This window comes from Anser brachyrhynchus, assembly GCF_964034855.1.
Source record: "Anser brachyrhynchus genome assembly, chromosome: 3".
In the NCBI taxonomy this organism is placed as follows: Eukaryota; Metazoa; Chordata; class Aves; order Anseriformes; family Anatidae; genus Anser; species Anser brachyrhynchus.
Genome location: NC_137696.1, coordinates 108,551,604 through 108,571,909, shown reverse-complemented (window position 1 = coordinate 108,571,909; position 20,306 = coordinate 108,551,604). Strand labels below are relative to the sequence as shown.

Here is a 20,306-nt window from a genome sequence, read left to right as displayed (position 1 = left end):
ATGGCACCCCAGAGAGAATTGAGTCAGACAACGGGACTCATTTCCGAAACAACCTTATAGACACTTGGGCCAAAGAACATGGTCTTGAGTGGGTGTATCACATCCCCTATCATGCACCAGCCTCTGGGAAAGTTGAACGATACAATGGACTGTTAAAGACTACACTGAATGCAATGGGTGCTGGGACATTCAAAAATTGGGGTACACATTTGGCAAAGGCCGCCTGGTTAGTCAATACTAGGGGATCTGCCAACCGAGCTGGACCTGCCCAATCAAACCTGTTACGCACTGTAGAAGGGGATAAAGTTCCTGTAGTGCACGTAAGAAACATGCTGGGTAAGACAGTCTGGGCTACTCCTGCCTCAGGAAAAGGCAAATCCATTCATGGGATTGCTTTTGCTCAGGGACCTGGATGCATTTGGTGGGTAATGCAAAAGAATGGGGAGGTCCGGTGTGTACCTCAAGGGGATTTAATACTGGGTGAGAATAGCCCATGAGTTGAATTGTAGTATGTTAATTATTATATAATACTGTATGTCATCACTACCATGATGGCTATATACCATAGATGAAAATGGTGATTAATTAGAATGTATTAGAAAGAGTGTAACCCTAGCATGACATAAATGGTATGGAATAAGGGGTGGATATCTGTCCTGGTTTCAGTTAGGACAGAGTTAATTTTCCTCCTAGTAGCTGGTAGGGTGCTATATTTTGGATTAGGATGAGAAGAGCGCTGATAACATGCTGATGTTTTAATTGTTGCAGAGCAGTGCTTACACCAAGCCAAGGACTTTTCAGCTTCTCACCCTGTCCTGCCAGTGAGCAGGCTAGGGGTACAGCAGAAGCTGGTAGGGGACAGACCCCGGACAGCTGACCCAAACTGGCCAAAGGGGTATTCCATACCATCTGACGTCATGCTAAACAATATATAGGGGTGGCTAGCCAGGGTGGGAGGCCAGCTGCTCGGGGATAGGCTGGGCATCGGTCAACGGGTGGTGAGCAATTGCATTGTGCATCACTTGTTTCGGACACCTTATTATTAGTAATACTATTACCATTATTATTATTATTATTGTTATTATTATTTTCCTGTCTTAATAAACTGTCTTTATCTCAACTCACAGGCTTCACTTTCCCGTTTCTCTCCCCCATCCCAGAGAGGGAGGAGGAAGGGTGAGCGAACGGCTGTGTGGTGTTTAGCTGCTGGCCAGGTTAAACCACAACAAAGTATATCTCAGAACGCCTCTTCTGACATCTTTCTCTTTCATTCTGTTTTGCTCTCTTGGCCATATACACCGCAACATGTGCCAGTTTATGAAAAAAAAAAAAAAAAGACACCTTACCCTTACCCTGTTAAGGTCTAGTTTTTCCTACCAGTATACAAGGAGTTCCCCTTGACTTCAGCAAGAATTACTACTATCATAAGAGAAAAGTGTCATTTCTCAAGGTTTGCTTGGCATCTAGCATTTGTAACAGCTATACATATGCTGCTTAAGACCTACATAGCAACCCCCAAAACTACGTAATTACAAATGTCTTATGTCCACTTTGAATAGAGTTAACTGCTTGGAAACTGTTTGCATCTACACTGTGTATGACTTGGGCCACATTTCTGCTAGTGCAATGGTGGATTTTTTGTTTGGTTGGTTGGTTGGTTTTCTTGTTTTGGTTGATTGTCTGCCTGGATTTTTTTTTTTTTCCTGGTTCAAAATGCTTGAAATCATGTCAGAAGAGTTTTACAGCCCATCAGAACAAATATTCCCATAATACGATTCCCATAATTCTTTATATCAGAAAGGTTTAACTGTCTTAGACAGAGCACTTGGATGTGAAATTCTTCATACACAGAGAAAATGATGAAGAGACTAAGACTTGAAGTAAATGAGGAACATGAGTTTTATGACAGTGTAGTCACACATGCACTTAGAAGACACAGTAATAGACCTTGTAGAAATATCTAAAAACCCTAAGCAGATACTTGGATCGAAACACAGATATGATTATAGTTTTCCTTTTAGAAACCTCTTAAATCCTGATCCAAAAAATACTTCCTATTACATTCCTTTATCCCAGCAGACTATCTGAAATAAAATTATTGGGCACAAGCTGTAATGCAGAAAATTTCATTTTAACATAAGAAAAATGTTTTACTGTGAGCATGACCAAACACTGGAAAAGGTTGCTGAGAAAAGCTGTGGAGTCTCCACCCTTGGGGACATTCAAAACCTTACTGGACATGGTCATGAGCAACATGTATTAGATGATCTTGCTTTGAGCATGGGGGTGTTTCCGTAATTATTATTATTTTTATTTATTTTTTTATTTTATTTTTTTTTATAAAATGTAGGAGTTTTATATTCTTAGACTCATAAACCTTTAAATGTGAACAACGGTCAAAATGTGCTGGGTTATGCCTATATGCCATGCCTGGATTCAAATAGATCAATACTTAACACTGCAAGAAAAGGAAAAAAAAAGAAAGATGTGTGCATTGAGGCTCTTTCCGTCTTCTTGTGGATATTTATTGACTCCTAAACTTCTATGCTTTGTGTTCAGGAAATTAATTCATCATTTAAGGTATATGTAGTCTGGATGGTCTATGTCAATGGTTTCTACTAATGGAAATAAAACAATGAAATTACGATACTTATTGGACACAAAGACTGCTGTTCTTCTCAAAAATCTGCTTTGCACTACCAGTAATCATCCCTGCAAATTCCTGTGTTACTCACTGTTTTGCCCTCTGGAGATCCAAGAGTGAATGCGGACTGTCAAACGTTGCATGAAATATTTTGATGGCCATAAATAGCTATTCATTTTTTATTCCTTCTCATAAACTCTGGAGTAACACTGATACTATGCAGTGAACTTGTGATGTTTGTGATATAGTGGAAAACTTTAATTTCTGAAAAAAACTTCTGTTTATGAGCCACTTATTTAGCTTCTCTAAGATGAACGTGTTGTGCGTAGAAATTATAGATTTGATATATAATCAAGAAGAATTTTGTCTAGCTGGATTGAACAAATCATAAAACAAAAATAGAATGGTAGTTTTCATTTTCCTAGAATTTTGAAGACATTCAGATATAAATTCAGATTATTATTGATCTAATGACACATTCGTTTATTGTTATTAAAACATGCTACAAATAGTTCCAGTTAAGTCAAGTGGTAAAATTAAGGAGCACAAAAACAACTTAGTGATATCAGAAATCAAAATTAATAACTTAAAAATATCTTAACTTCATAAAAGTAGCAATCATATATAAAGGGTACAAGTTCTTCCTTGATGACAAATTTTTGTGATCCACATTAAACAACAGGGAATTTTCCTTAGTTTTAAACTAATCTGAAAACAAATCTTATTCAAAGTCTAGTTTCATCAGCAACCTGGAATATCTTCACTATAATGATGTTTCTCAGATCTCAAAAATAATACAGGATAATAATGTGCAGTCTTTTGTAGTTGCATCCTAATTACGGAATATGAGATGCCTTATTTCAAGGGTCCAGGTCACAACTATATCTAAGTTCTGTATGGACTGAGGATCAGGTCCACCTCAGCATGTCAAGTGTGGCAAGGTAGACCACAGTAAGCTGTGTAGCCAGAGTGAGCAGAAACAAAACTTTTCTCACAGGAACCAAGATGAGTTGACAGGAAATGTAACAACTAAAGAAAATTGAATTTATTTGCAACTTAGATATTCTTCACAGCCTATTAGTACATTGCAGACTAATTGAAAAATTATTTTAACTTTGAATTCCAGGAAACATATCTTGTCCTCATTCCCATCTGATCCACTGAAATGGTTCAATTGCTGTCTAGTAGTGAAAGCTCCCAGTAGTAGGATCATCATTTCATATAATGTCTTCAGGATACAGAGAAACACTTAAGTATTAATCACCCTTTTCTTTAAGACAGGAGTTGAGTGTCTGCTGCTAATGGTTTAATAAGTTCAAAGGCACTTATTTTCCACAGCAATTAAGTGAAATGAATAATGAACTGCATTTATTGGGGTTCATTCTGCTCTCACGCTTGCTTTCCACTAGTGTAACTTCATTGATTTCCACAAAGATATTCCTGATTTATTTAGTCTTTGCTCTGATTGTTGACCCTGCTAAAAAGAGATTTAATTAATGTCAGATATAGTGGAGAATCACCGCCTATCAAATGGGACTGACGTCAGCAACTCCTTTCACCTTGACTGCAAAACTGTCAAAGAATCAAAATAAATTCTGAACACTTTCAAGTGAGTCCATTTTCAAAGCAGTGACCTCTTCTGAATCCATCCTACAGATATTTATTTTACTTTGTCTTATGACTTTTTGAAAGTACTTTCATTTCTAAAACATCTTTAAAAATTAAAGTATGATATGGTAGGCAAAAACAATCCTTGTATTATATTTATGATTGAAACTTTTAAACTTGCTGCCTCTCTGATGGAAAATCAATGAAAGATGCTGGCTACTTATTTATATTGCTTTGATTGCAGCAAAATACAGTTTCTGCTTCTAAAACTTCATCACTAGATACATAACTGATGTGACACAACTGATCTGATAGTCAGCACTTACATGCTCTACAGAAAATAAATAAACAAACAAACAAATAAATAAATAAATAGATACTTAGTGTCTCTTAACAATGATGTTGGATTTCTCTTTAAATACAGACACACTGAATGATTAACATTGCTAATATGCCATAATAGGGAATCGGGTGTTCATGAAACCTTATTGACAAAACTTGATAGTTGTGTGGTTGTTGGAATCCCCTTATTGGATTTTTAAAAAGAAAAACGGCAAAGCAACCCTTTCAAAATCCTTCACAGCCTTCATTAACGATGTATGCATTTTTATTAGTATTTTATTTTTTATTTTCCTACGAGAGTCACTTTTTATTTTATTTTTTTCTGCTGCAGCACATACAGAGTACTGGATGATAAATAATTCTCATCTAGTGTTTCGCTAACAGCTAGCAGCCTTAAAACAAAGCAGAACTTCTGCACTTGTGCTGAGCTGTAAAAACTCAGTTGTAAAGAGAACTAAGATGAAACATAATGCAAAGCTCAGTGAAAAAAAGTGAGGTTAAAATAATGATAAATAGATTTTCAAAGGCTTGGTTATGTGTATACAGATATTCTCCTCATATATGAGGTAGTGTAATTTGAATTTTTTGCTTAGAAAATTTGCAAGAAGTAGAAGGTTAAAAAAAGGGGGTGGGGGTGGGGGGTGGGGGGTGTCCTATGTTGAAAACGTCTATGCAGTGATCACTGCCTCTTATGACAACTGAAAGCTTTACCTCACTTTTTTCATTCTGATCCTATTTCTCTCTTGTATCTCATTATTGATAGGAGATTAATTAGGCTTTGTATGTAGCTTGTTGTGCACTTTAATCTATAGAGGCCAATAAAAGGCTTTTTTACCTTTTATACATTTCCAGAAGAAAGTCTTGATGAGGCAGATTTTAAGGCTAAGATTATTTTTTTTTTATCAGAAAACATATATATATAAAAAAAAATATAGCTATTTCCTCTAAGCAATTTGCCAGTATATTTTACAAAAATTTGTTTGCAAATTAAACTATTGAGCTTTGACAACAAATTAAAAAAAAAAAGTAACATATAATTAGGCACACTATTTTAAAATTTTATAAACTTCTTAAAGTGTAGTATCTCCCATGCAAAAAGCTTCAGCCTTCTCTCACTGCAATTACATGAGATCATCCAGAAATGGAGATATCTTTGTGTCCACCAATACTACTTCTTTTAGTCAGTGTTTACTTTTTTGACATTATTTTGATCATAATTGTAATATGTCAATGCACCCTCTCAGAATTTCTGGCTGAGTTTTGAATAGTGGGGGAGTATAATTATCATTGTTGGAGTGAGCACTGCAGCCAGTCATGGATGAAAAATAATGTTAATCATAAATATTTTCGTAAATTTTTGTGTTAAAATCCTTTCACACTCAAAAAATTATTTAGCCGTTTGTTGTTGTTGTTTTGTATGTCATCTATTCTGAGTTTTTTTCCTTTTTTTTGTACCATTTTGTCACACTTTTTATTAGAGCTAGTTGAAGATAAAATTTGTATATCAGAAATTGTTGATTTTTGAAAAGTACTAGTCTTGCTTAAACTTGCATAAATATCAGGTATGAGAAAAAATATTTTCAACTTAAAAAATATTTCTTAAAATAATAATAATAATTTAAAAAAAGTAAGGTAGATGTTTTATGTTTCTATTTTCCTGGCAGGCCAGGCTCTTTGGCCACATTTTTTATGTGATCTCATGTTTTCTGAAGATAAATTCCTCATGGAAGTCAAGATCCTACAGCCCCTGCAGGCTGCAATTGGCATGACCCATGGGAAAGAGTTAAAATGTAGATCATAAGTCTACATTCTACAGCTTCCTTAAGTCTCTGAAGCAATACAAATGAAAATATTTATTCTGCTAGGAAATGTGTATATATATATGTACATACATATACATACATATGTACTATATATATATTCTATTTGTTTTTAATTAAAAAAAAATATTCTTCTGAACTAATGCTTGCCTTGAAAATCAGTCAGTGAACACCTTAACACTAAAAAACAGTGTCAACAAAATGTTTTCAGAAAAAAAGTCCACAAGTCTAATATTAATCTCTGCTTGAACTCCTAGAGCCTGATTCCTTTTTGGATCTGATTGCACTGTGGGTGGTGCTAGGTATTTTACTTGACACCATTCTCTTGTATAGAAATTAAAGTACTCCTAAGCAAGCTGTATTTTGTATGCAAATGTAGTAACTAGTGACTAGAGTTAATTCAATAAATTTGTAATAATAAGATACAACTTCCAAATCAGTTCAACAGCCTGTTTTTTTCTTTGGGACCATTTAACTATCACAGTTTTGTTTCACCTCATTTTTGTGACCGAAAATTGCAATAAGAACAAAACAAAAAAATGGGAGTGCATGAATTTATTCCTGAGATAAAGATTAAATGAACATGGATTACATCATTTTGGCAGATTATGATAGACCAAAATTATTAATTCCTTTCAATATCATTACCCTTAGAGTAGATTCTGTAATTTTCCAGGTTTTGGCAGTCCCTTCTTTTAATGCATATTTGAGCAAATGCCAGTTTGTTCCTCCTCCCCAAAGCCTGTCTGGAATCACAGTATTTCACGTCTGTAGAGGCAAAGGGGCTGCCCCTTTCTAGATTAATGAAGTTTTATGTTCTAGCAGGAAATTTCAAAGAGAGAAAAAATCAGTCAGCCTTATTTTAAATTTCCCTTATTTTCAGATGTTTATTTGAAGCAACTCTTAAACAGGAATGCAAGGAACACTAGGAACATGATTCAACACTCTTCCAAATGCTGAAGTAGATTTTGAACTTCAGGTAAAACGTGTCTGAAGACATTAGTCTCTTGGAAATCAGTTTTATTGTTCAGCTGAGCCCAGCTTGATGAATATCCAGTAAATATATGAAAAAGGATACAGTGGGCTCACAGAGCCAAAATCAATTTTTCATTACTCAGTGCTGATTCACTGACGTTCTTAAAATAAAGCACATATATATATATATAATATATATATGTGTGTGTGTGTGTGTGTGTAACAAGATAGCTCTGATTATAAATAGTTCTAAGGTTGAAATTTCTGGGTCAAACCTAGAATAAAGAGGCATCAGAGAAATCTTGTGACTAAACTGCTGAACTATCAGTTTTTTGTCAGAAAGTTACGCTTTGAGTCACTTGTATGAATTAGGTCGAACTAGCCTTGGTGTTTCATCCACACACAGCTCAGCTCCACTGAGCACCTGATCTGCTGGCTATTTTGGTGTAACAGCTTCTCAGTTCATCTACAGAAAAGTTCTGCAAGGATTGTTTTTGTGCTTAAAAACAATTTCTTAAGATTACTAAACGCAGTTCTGTTAACCCAAATCCAAGTAAATTCTCTTTTATTTCTTATATTTAATCTTGCAAAAGTGAAAAAAAAAAAAAAACACAGCAGAATAATCTATAGGATAAACAAATAAGATCAAAGGAGATGTGGACTAGGACCAATAGTACATCTATTACAGAGTGACAAGGGGGAGCATGAAGAGCTGACAGAAGACAAAAAGATAACATAAAGAAATGAAAATGAAAAAGTTGTGGAAGACTTTAATACATGAAGACAAGAGAAAAGATCAAAAAATAAAGGAAATTTGGAAATTTGTAGCCTTTTGGATTTGTATTTTTATTTTAGCTAGTGCAAGCAGGTATTTTTCTTCATGCTTTTAAATAGGACTACTGTGAGAAAAATTATATGTTATTATCACTATCAGTAATAGTAATGCATGAGAGATGGTAGAGATTTGGAAAGTACATTATTCTTTCTTTTCTCACATGTAATAATAGCAGAAAATAGTTAAGAAAATATAAATGTAAAAGGGGGTTCATTCCTAAATATTTTCACTCATAACTGCTCTTCACTGAGAATGTTGGGAAAATGAAAGAGTCATAGCGAAAATAAAAAACTTTTAATGTATGTATGTGAGCATGTGTTTGTATTATAGGACCTGGAAGCATTTTTTGTCAGACTTCTTAAAAAAAAAAAAAAAAAAAAAACCGAAAAACTAATTTGTGGAATCAATAAATACTTCAGCCACTACCTTCCTGCATTTTCTCTAAGAGTTCTTTGCAATTTTCTGTTGTAAATGGGCCTTAATCCCACCATTTTCCCAGCAATTTCCTAGTCCCCTTACTCATTACAGCGAGAAAATTGTTATCTCATCATCTTCATCAGATTCTTTTACACAGACACTAACATATGGCAGGACAGAACAATTGCAGGCTTCAATCATCTGAACATTTAGGCTGACAAATAGCAAATGATTCTTATTACATTTTAGCCTTGCTGATCTTTTTTTTTTTTTTCCCAAATGCCTTTTTATTCACTTTATTCATAATAAAAAAATAAAAAATGAATAAGCCCCAAAGTGTAAAACTTGTTTTAATATATGTTGTTACATTTCAAAATCTTTATCTGTCTCCAAATTTGCAATCTCAAATTCAAAGTTTACCTTTCTACTATATTTTTTATCCAATATCCACATTTTCAGTCCTGTATAAAGTGAAAACATTTGGTGGTTTGTTTTGTTTTCTTCTTGTGTTGCACATTCAAATTTCTTGACCCACTTTATTTGAATTTGGATACTTAATTTCTAGGTGTTATTTGTCTTCATTACAAGTACTTTGGTGTATGATAAGTAAGAATACATGTATGTGTGTGATTGCATGTAGCATTAGAGGTACAGAGAGAAGTTTACAGCAGTGGTTTGTACGACTCTTTTCAGTCACATTAGTCCAAAAGGACATTGCAGGAGGTTTGGAAGCTGTAACATTGCAAGAAATCTTGTTCTTCATTAAAGCACCAGCTGCTTTGTTATGCAAACTGCAAGTTGAGAGATTTCAATTAATGATGATTGTGAGATCTACTAATATTGACTGCTGTCTTCACTATTGATCTGGAGTGCTAGTAAAATTTCCTTAGCCTACAACACATGTTTTTGAGAAGTGGCTAAGCTCTCCTTTGACTGAACTGCATACTCCCACTTCTCATTAAAATTAATGATAATTGTGTGTCCAATGACAGAAGGTTGACTTGCAATTTTGCTGGCTTTGTGGGTAATTTTCCCTACAGTGTCTCCTGCAATTATTTCTTAGCTAAATAATTCATAACAATCTTACAAAAGTAATAAGTACACTTGTTTCTTTTAACTGATATTACCAAAGGAAAAGTTATTCAAGAAATAAAAATAAAAAGTAAAAAATAAAAAATAAAAAATAAAAAATATAAAATAAATGCAGTGTTTCGTGCTTATACAAGGTCTATTGGTCTGTATTGTTTTTGGTTTGCTGTATGTTTGTCCTGAATACATCACTAACTGTCCCCTCCCCCGGTATTACTACACATCTATAGATTTCATGAAGGGAAGAATTTTGGATGCTCAACATTGACAGACCTGTATGAATTATTTTGTAGTTTGAAGCAGATGACTGAAATTAATTAAGACTGGAATTTTGGAAGTCCGAGAGGGATTAAGAAAAATAAACCCATTCAAATAAAAAGAAGTTTATAACAGAGTGAGTAAAAAAGCCCTTGGAAAAAAAATATATATATGTATATAATGTGTATATATATATATTTCCATATATCCATATATATATATATATATATATGAAAAACAAAAACATTCACTTGAAAAATTTCAGTAAGGAACAGATATGCTGTAAACATGACCTGCAACTCTTGGGAGTCATTCTCAGATTCCAGTAGTCCTTGGATCTGGCTCAACCATTTCTTTTAATAGAAGAACCTGCGAATGAACCTTTTTTTTTTTTTTTTCCTTTTATTTTCAAGTTCAGTTTAAATTTGCCTAATCTGTCTGCTTGCCCATACACGTGCATGCGTATATAAATAATTTTATCTTTTGTGAAAGTCTTTTGCACAGGATATGGCTGGTCTTTCTTCAGGAGATTGTGACTGCATTACTGGACATCACTGACTGTTAACAGAGGTATCAGAGAATAACTGAGCAGGGACTGTTCCTCCCAGTCCTCAGAATTCTCACAAGGAAACTCCCAAGGTCAGCAAATACCACAGCTAACATCTAAATATCAAAGATCAGAAGGAAAGAATCATTTAGAGCATGTTCTGTAAAGATAAATTACCTTTTTGCAAATGCAGAAAACAACCAGGTGTGGAAAGGATAATTCTTCAGAGAAATCTTCAACCATAACAGCCTGGAAGGGAATCTCCCAACTTTGGACACTTCCAATGATAGAAAGGATGTTACTTTTCCTCAGCACAGAAGTGTTACCTGAACTTACTGAGCAAAAATATGTGTCTTTATCATAGACACCAAGAAATCCACAAGGCTAGAAATTGCGCAGTCCCTAATTACATGGTGGGAGGAATTCTCCAGGTATCTGTTTCCAGTAGATATTACACACTTGAATAGAAGCTTCCTGGCCTTGTGCTCCTATATTCTTCAGCTAATTCCAGGAACAACTCTCCAAAACCTTATTGTGGAATTTCTCTTGGCTTCAGCAGGAATTTCATACGTATGAAGAACTATCTCCACAGAACTACATTATTAGGTCATTCTTAGCAGCAACACCACTGCAGTGGAAAGAAAAAATGATAAAAATCAGAGTCAAGGAGTAAAAGTAAGATTATTTTTTTTAATGTATATAATTTATCTCCTTTTCTTTGACCACTTCAAAATTCCCCAACTTGACTCTGAGATCTTAGAACTATTTTATTTTATTTTTTTCTGAATCCTGTGTCAAGTTACTTTCTTTCCTTTTTCCTTTTCATTTTCTGAAAATCCTGTTGCCTTTTGTCATTTTGGCTCCAAAGACTGCATCTGGATTTACACTATTGTTTTCTGAAATTTTGCAACAAGTTTGATCTAGGTCACAAAATTAAAAATAAAAATAATAAAAAAAATGCTGAGCTTAAATCTGGAATGGATTTTTACAGTTGAATGTTTGAAAACAAAAGCCTAGACAGTTGAGATTTTACAATGGGAATATAGCTAGAAGCACTGCATGGTGAAAAAGCAGGAAGGTCTGAACCCATTTATTAATTTTAACAAACCCAGTGACTCAGACATTAATTATAAAGGACACATTCCTTTTCAGGATTTTTCAGTGTCTGTATCTGATTTAGACAGAAAGGTAATCATCCAATTTCTTCAAGACACAGAATGAATATTTGGCAGAACATGAGCAGGAACAGCTCAGAAAGTTTGTTTTTGGCTATATTAAGTTGCTTTCTTTTCCCTTTCCTATTAGGGCACATGCGAATTTTGAAAACTCTAAAAGTTAATATAGTAGCTTTGTTGATAAGTACGTCTGTTAAGGTTCTCTGTTTTTGAAAGCCATAATTATTATTTCAAGCATTATTTGGAAAATTGTCATCTTGGCTATTTATTTGGGAAGGGAACTACTTAACTCTTGACAATAATCTTTTAAGAAAAGTATATTTCTGTAGCTGTCCTCCTATAAATTCTCACTGCCGTAACTTTCCTTTAGAAGTCAGTGAAACTAGAAAGGCTTGTTTAAAACCTGTACAAAGTTTGTCTCTCAAGAGCTATATTTTGCCCTTTTGTAGCCTGTTCCCATAAGTGTGAGAGTTCTGCAGAAGTCTCTGTGGCTCAAGGCCTGCATAACTTATCTTACCAGTCTCCCTCCCCCTCTACCTTCCCTACTTCCCTTAAGATACAAGTCTTCTCCAGTGAGGTTCCTTGTCTTTTAAAATTTGTTGTGACTGACATTCTCCAGAGTCCCTTCCTTGAATAGGCTCCACCAAAATCCCTCACTCCTGAAGAAAGATGTTAGTCTCTATAGCAATGGTTCCCTTTGCACCTCACAGCAGAGCTTTGAAGCCAATACAGAGGGACAAAATGTGATGGTTTTCCAGACAACTCCCCTTAGCATGTTTTTTTTTTTCCAGATGGTGACGCAGGAGAAGATTAATGTAACTTGGAGCCAAGAAAGAATTTCTATAAAGGAAACAGGTGTTCCTGGAGGATCTCTGAGGCCATCAGGACAGCAAGCCAGAAAGTTGACTCAGGTGCAGGAGCTATCTTTGCAGAAAGCTCTTGCTCCATGGATCTGTTAACATCTTGCCCTGCAACTGGGAGTCATCCAAGAAATTCTGAATATCACTATCACCTTCCTGTTTCATGGATTGTTACTGATTTCAGTGGAGTTACACCTTACCAGGTCACTTTTCTTTTCAGTATTCACATGCTTTACATTGGTTGAGAAAAAGATCATGACTTTTAAAAGTTATCCTGAAGATGCCTTATGTCTAAAGGAAGAACACAGTGTTTTCTCAAAACAGTGTATAGAAACTCTTGCATTGCTCATCTCTCTCTTACCAGGCAAACTGTGTAGTTATTATTGGTGGGTGCTGTCATTGTAGTGACAGTGTAATTACAACACAGGAAATGCAGTTCAACATCTGGCTTCCCATGAAAATTATGATGATCTTTTCTTTTTTTTTTTTTTTAAATGTTATGTAACATTATTGTTGTATTTACATTGATTAAATACAAGAAAATAGCTGTATTGGTTTCTTACCTGACAGTGATTACCTATTTAATATCTACTTGGGGTATTAGAATGCAATTTTTGTCATAGCATTTAAAATTGGAGTATCTCTCTGAGAATTATTTGTAATTTCATTTTAGAGAGGAATTTTCACCTTAATATTTGTACATCCAGTAGATTAAATATTCATCGGTATTCATCCTCCTACATAGAGGCAGACACTGTAGTGCTCTTTAATTCATCCCTTGTTGCCAGAGCTGCTCTGAAAACTGTAGAAAATTTATTATTTCCTTACCAAAAATCACTTTTCATAGCAGAAAGTAATAGCAACTTTCTGTTAAAATTTCATGGTTGAAAGCATGTTGATAGTCCTATTCTTTCTTTTCCCAACATGGAAACAAGTACCCATTTTGCTAAAGTAAATGTTTGTAGTCTGCCAGTACAGAACTATGCACTTCTCTTTTCCTTTTCATTCAGGAATCCTGCTCTGTTGTGTAAGTATTAGCAAGTTATGTTTCAGAAGACCTCTATAAGACCTGTATGTCTGTACTGTTTTCAGATGTGAAAACTGAGACACTGGTACTATGTGATTGTATTCTACTACTTATAAATAATTTGTAATACAAATGGCTGAGGTGTCCTCTCTCCCAAATGTTTTGTCCAACTGCTCTGTAAAAACTGTTTTCCAGACTGTGAGTAGTATATCATAAATCCAAATTTTTTAATATGCAGCCTCACCTAGGCAAAAGTTTTCTAGCAGCATTTCAGAAAAGGTGGGTCAGGTGCATTTTGGTTTCCAGGATTCATTTCCAAAAACTTTGGAAAAGGAAAGATACTACCTGACTGTTAGTAGGGTGCAAGGCAGACGTCCTTCTCTACATTCAGATTATGCCAATTTGCAAGGTCAGGAGATATTTACTATACAGACCATGACAGAACGGGTTAATGGTGGGCTAAAGTCCCACAGTCCATCTTGTAAGTGCCTGACAAACGACAGTGCTGCCCATGGAAAAAGAAGATGCAACAAACCTGTGGTGCTACATACTGTCCTGCTTGAGTATAAGTTGTTCACCCCTGACAAAGGCATCCTTCCCTTTCTCAAGATGGTAACATTTTCTGAAATTACAGTAATTTTTTCATTTAGGAAGATGTTTCTCCAGTTAAGAATACTGTCTCAGGTGAGCTACATGATTTTGTTTTCTTCTGCAATTTGGTTAGCTAGGTGAATAAATGCAGATTCACACACTAAAGAAAAAACAAATTACAACATAAAAATCTAACTTTCTGAGGACAGGTGATACATTTGATACTGTGTTTTTGATTTTCTTTTCCTTCCAAGAAAAAAAAAATGGGCAAGATCAACAGCTATCCTGTTTATTCAGGCAGGCAAGGGAAGATCAATTGCCCTGTCACACATTCAGTGGTAAATTCTTCTTATTCCTTCCCCTAGGACTAGTGCAAAGCCATCTTTCATTCCAACTTGCTTTGGTTTATTTGTGAGGTTACTTTCAGTGTTTGCTTTTCTTCTTAAAAGAAAAAAAAAAAAAGATTATTTCTTGTATCTTGAAGATACACAAGGATAAGGAAGTGAAGGATACACAAGATCTGAAGATTTAGGAATGGTGTGGTGAAGGTGAACTAAGATAGTCAGTGCTGGTGGTAAAAGGCCAAAACCTTCCTACAGCTATCTGTAGCCTGCTATCTGTAGCACTATGTTTCTACCATGTGTTGAAGTCATTCCAGAAGAACTTCCATCCCCCAGGGTAAGTTAAACAAGGCTGTGACAGAGATTCGAGCAGTGGTGAATGATTTTCTGTAGCTCTTAATTTTAAGCATATTCTTTGACATGGTTTCAGCCATATCAAGAGTTGTCATAGATATGGTCTGGTCATGGGTCAGGGTAGAGCTGACCAATATGAATATGACTATAAAAGGTCAATATTATATCACAGAATCACAGAATTGTAGGGGTTGGAAGGGACCTCAAGAGATCATCAGATCCAACATCCCCCCCACCCGCCAAAGCAGGTTCCCCAGAGCAAGTTTCCCAGGTAGGTGTCCAAACGGGCATTGAATATCTCCAGAGAAGGAGACTCCACAATCTCCCTGGGCAGCCTGTTCCAGTGCTCCATCACCCATACTGTGAAGAAGTTCTTTCACATGCTGGTGCAGAAATTCCTGTGATCCATTTTGTGGTCATTGCCCCTTGTCCTATCCCCACAAACCACTGAAAAGAGGTTGGCCGAATCCCTCTGTCTCCCACACTTAAGATATTAGTAAACATTGATAAGATCCCCTCTCAGTCTTCTCTTCTCAAGGTTGAACAGACCCAATTCTCTCAGCCTTTCCTCATAGGGAAGATGCTCCAGGCCCTGTATCATCTCTGTGGCCCTCTTCCAGACTCCTTCCATAAGATCCCTGTCTTTTTTTTGTATTGGGGAACCCAGAACTGGATACAGTACTCCTGGTGAGGCCTGACCAGGGGGGAGTAGAGTGGGAGGATCACCTCTCTTGACCTGCTGGCCACGCTCCCTTTAATGCACCCCAGGATCCCATTGGCCTTCTTGGCCACCAGGGCACACTGCTGGCTCATGGCCAACCTGTTGTCCACCAGGACCCCCAGGTCCTTCTCTGCAGAGCTCCTTTCCAGCAGGTCATCCCCCAGTCTGTACTGATACATACAGGTATTCCTCCCAGGTGCAGGACTCTACACTTGCTCTTGTTAAACTTCATTTGGTTTCTTCCTATCCAGCTCTCCAGCCTGTCCAGGTTATGTACTTCTAATTCTGAAAGGGACTGTTTCTTTAACCTGAAAGCAACTTCTAGTCACTGCAAGAAGAAGAAAGAATTTTATCAGGAGGACATGAATGAGGGAAACCTTACTAGGAAAGAGTTACAGAATTTTCTATGTCATACCTTAAAACCACAGTTCCCTGCTACGAAAGTGAAATGTTTAGCACCAATAAATATGGATAGCTTGCATTCAGGGGTTCTGAAAGCATTGACCCAGCCCTCTCCAGGCCACTGGAGTTATTTTAAAATTAAGTTTGAAAGAGTCTCCCAGCGACTTGGAACAAACATAATAAAGTTTGAATATTTTAAAAGAATAAATGAGCAGATCCATGCAACCACAGGCCATTCTATCCAGCACTGATCTTTGGCAAAATAATACAAAATCTGGTGTGGGAATTGATTCGTAAAGAATTAATGTAGGGAAATACATCTAATTCCAACAAAAATGGGAAGCAGATGCCATCAAACTCACTTGATGACTTTTTCAGATCAGACAGGAAGTGTGTTTTTTAAAAGAATAAAGGGTTATGTGATATAATAGACTTATGTCCGGCCTTGGTACTGCGTGACATTTTATTTGCGAATAAACTCACAATTACAGAAAATTGAGTTGACATGCATGTTATAGATTGGAATCAAGCTATTGGTAAATCTTAAATTGTAATCTTACATGAAAAAATATCATTAAGCAATTATGTTTCTTCTGGGAGATTTACTCTGCTTAAAACATTTGTCAACACAGTCTGTGAAATAACTTTAAAAATCATTACTAATGAAATTTACAAATGTCATCAAAATAAGGATAGAAAAGCAGAAAGAAGAAGGAAGAAGAGGAAGAGGAATCATAGAATCATTAAGATTGGAAAAGAACTCCAAGATTATCTGGTCCAGCCATACCCCTACTACCAATGTCACCTACTAGATCATGTCCCTAAGCACCACGTCCAACCTTTCCTTAAACGCCCCCAGGGACGATGAAGTCACTACCTCCCTGGTCAACCTGTTCCAACTCCTGACTACTTTCTGAGAAGAAATATCTCCTAATTTCCAACCTAAACCTCCCCTGGTGCAACCTGAAGCCATTCTCTCTAGTCCTATTACTGGTTATTTGTGAGAAGATGCTGGCCCCCAGCTCCCCACACCTTTCTTTCAGGTAGATGTAAAGAGCAATAAGGATTGCTTATTCGTGAGCTTCCTCCAGACTAAACAACTGCTCCTCATAAGACTCGTGTTCCAGGCCCTTCACCAGTTTTGTAGCCCTTCTCTGGACAAGCTCCAGGGCCTCAATATCCTTCTAGAGGAGGCAGAGGTGGAGGAAGATGGGGAGGAAGAGAAAGAGGAAGGGGAAGGGGAAGGGGAAGGGGAAGGGGAAGGGGAAGGGGAAGGGGAAGGGGAAGAGGAAGGGGAAGGGGAAGGGGAAGGGGAAGGGGAAGGGGAAGGGGAAGGGGAAGAGGAAGGGGAAGGGGAAGAGGAAGAGGAAGAGGAAGAGGAAGAGGAAGAGGAAGAGGAAGAGGAAGAGGAAGAGGAAGAGGAAGAGGAAGAGGAAGAGGAAGAGGAAGAGGAAGAGGAAGAGGAAGAGGAAGAGGAAGAGGAAGAGGAAGAGGAAGAGGAAGAGGAAGAGGAGGAAGAGAAGTAGAAGAAGAAAAATCAATGTTTGTTTAGTTAGTTAGGTGCAAAACATTTATGGATCTAAGAATCTCTGAAAGAACTTTGGAGTCACCTAAGATAAACCAGCTGAACATTATTCAGCACTAGAACAATTATCTATGGAAAAAAAAAATCAATAAATCATAAAATGTGAAGGGTTTGAAGAAATGTCACTGAATGATCTAAGTGTTGGAAAGTTCATCTGTTTTTTTTTGTTTGGTTGGTTTGTTTTTTTTGTACTACGTATGTTGGTCCAGTAATGAATACTGCTGCTCCTTACAAACATTTCTTCAGTTATATAGTGACACAATCACAGCACTAATACTACTTTATCATTTACTGTGATAATCCATAGAGCTCAATCTACTGTTGTGGTTGTGGGAAGAGATGATTGCAGAGGTCCTTCAGATTTTAAATTCTGTCAATCTATACACACCTTTGGTTTCAGTGTAGCAAGGATGCTGAGAGGTTAAATTCTGTCATAACTGCTGCTATTCTTAACAAAATGCAACATATGTTTTTTTCATAAATGAGTTATATTCCTTCTCTCAGATTACTATTCTTCAGACCCTGTTATATTGTCATGGTATGTCATTAGACAATGTCACCGTCTATTGTGGCTCATCTCTCCAAATATACCGTTAATCTGTTATTTACAGTATACTAGGAAAGTGATGAAGAGAGGGATTTACTTATTTTATTTAAGCCAATCTTTATTCACACTCTCCTAAACCTAGCCTGAGATGTGGGTGACCCAACAACAATATTTTAATAGCTTAAAAAAAAAAAAGTTTTAATATGAGCTGATAATTTATTTTTTATAATATGAAGTGTTATGGTGTTGGGAAAAAAAATGCTGACTATTATCTCTGCATACTTGAATAAGAACCTGCCTACATAATTCATCTCTCTTTGGAAATGTAACAAAAAGGAATACAGTTGTTGTTCACACAGATTGTCTTTCAGTGCAATTTCTAGAATACACATAGTAAGTTTGCACACAAGCAGTTGTATTGGGCAAATTAATACTTTGTCTAGTAGTCAATCCAGGTTATTATAATGCAGTCATTACTTGTTTGTAGTATGTCATTTACAAGTTTCACTGGAAATCAAAGAATCATTGTCTTAGGAGCTGCCTTTGCCCAGACACCTTGTGGCTTAACAGTTGAGACAGATGAATGCACTTCATCTCTAGTAATGAGGATTTTGCAGAGCAATTTACTTTCTGTTATGCTTGATTAAACCTATTATGCCTTTACTGACACTTGTGCAACCCCATTACCCTTCGTGGGTTTACACAGGTATAACAGGTTGGACCTCTAACAGGAATTAATTCTGTGATTTCTGCATAAGAACAAGTAGGATTCAACTTGCTCCCTTAGCTGTACTAGCTCAACAGGACGGACATCAGTGAAAATTACCTGCAGAGAAAACATATTTTTGATTCCAAATCATGGATATGTGACTGGATAGATACAGAGGGAAGAGATCTCTGCTGAACTGAAAGATGTTGTTATAAATTTAAAAATACAAGCAGATTTTAAATAAGAGGAGAATGTTTCAAAATGCTGAATTAGTTTCACTGAGCAACTCAAAATGTAAGTAAAATTGTCTGTAGCAGACTGAGGAGTGAATTGTTTGGCAAATGTGAGTAGGTAGAAGTAGTGTTACAGGTATGGTTTTAACTGCAGGAATTTATTGCAAGATATATTTTGTTACTGAAACTGAGAAAGCTATTTTCTTCCTTGCCAAGACTTCTTCTATAGCTAGGGAATATATATTTAATTCACTGTCTATTTTGGCTTACACAAAAGTCAAATACAATACCTTTGGCTGCCTTCTGTGGGACCAAAAACAATTGAGCAGTGTTTGATTATGTAGGATGATATTGGTGAGAATAAATGTGGATTTTTAAAATTTATATCTCACACTTCCAAATCCTTAGATTAAAGAGCTTCGCAAACAACCATCAGTACATCTTCACTGTAAGGCAAATGTTTAACTAGTATCAAAAATTACTTGACCTGTAATGGCTTTGTAAAGAAAATTGGCTTTTGAGGTGTTACTGTAAATAATCATGTGTACTGCTTTAAGATAACACTTGCAAGGGAATACACTTGCACTGGGAAACATAGAAACATACTCATTTCCAGTTTCTTCAATAAGAATAGAAAAAGAATTCCCAAGTTCATAATGAATTTGTCTGCAAAAGTCAATGTTATTTATTTATGTCTCTTTCCGCAAAATTAACTGCAAGCATGATGAAAAGAAGCTTTTCAGTGAAGAAACAACTGACATGAATAGGTATTTTGCTATTCATTACAATATGACTAACATTTCAGCTGTGATATTTTGTCACCTGTTCAATAGCATCAGTATCAAGTGGTGGCTACATCTGCCTTAGCAAGCAGAGTGGACCAAAAGGACCAGACTGTAAACAGAAACATATGGTACTCAGGAACTAGCATTCACATTTTGAGTGATTTTATGTACTATTAGACTAGTTGTAGTCTGGTTCCATAGCCTGAATGCCTGTTTGTAGCTGGAGCTCAGTAGCCTCTGGAGCACATTCTCCAGATGAATTTCATGCAAAATGAATTTAGCCCAGTACTCAAAAACCTCTGCACATTATGAACCACAGCTACTGGGAGATACACTTCAAAAGCACCTTCCTGATCTGAATTAAAACACTAACATGCATGCAGAGTATTTCTACACTAGCAATGTTTCTAATCTGAATCAGAATGAGGATGGGAAGGAAAA

General features: G+C 36.1%; 1 long non-coding RNA gene across 3 annotated transcripts; it reads left to right on the top strand.

Annotated features, from left to right (window-relative positions):
* Window positions 1-972: 972 nt before the first annotated feature.
* LOC308193280 lies at window positions 973-13,721 on the top strand. 3 transcript variants are annotated; one of them, XR_013949509.1, is made up of 4 exons: window positions 8,186-10,124; window positions 10,481-10,627; window positions 10,729-11,210; window positions 12,502-13,721. It is a non-coding gene; the product is annotated as an uncharacterized lncRNA (long non-coding RNA). The 3 variants fall into 3 exon arrangements; XR_013949508.1 differs by lacking the exon at window positions 8,186-10,124 and adding an exon at window positions 973-998 and having other exon boundaries at window positions 10,481-11,210; XR_013949510.1 differs by having other exon boundaries at window positions 10,481-11,210.
* Window positions 13,722-20,306: the final 6,585 nt, after the last annotated feature.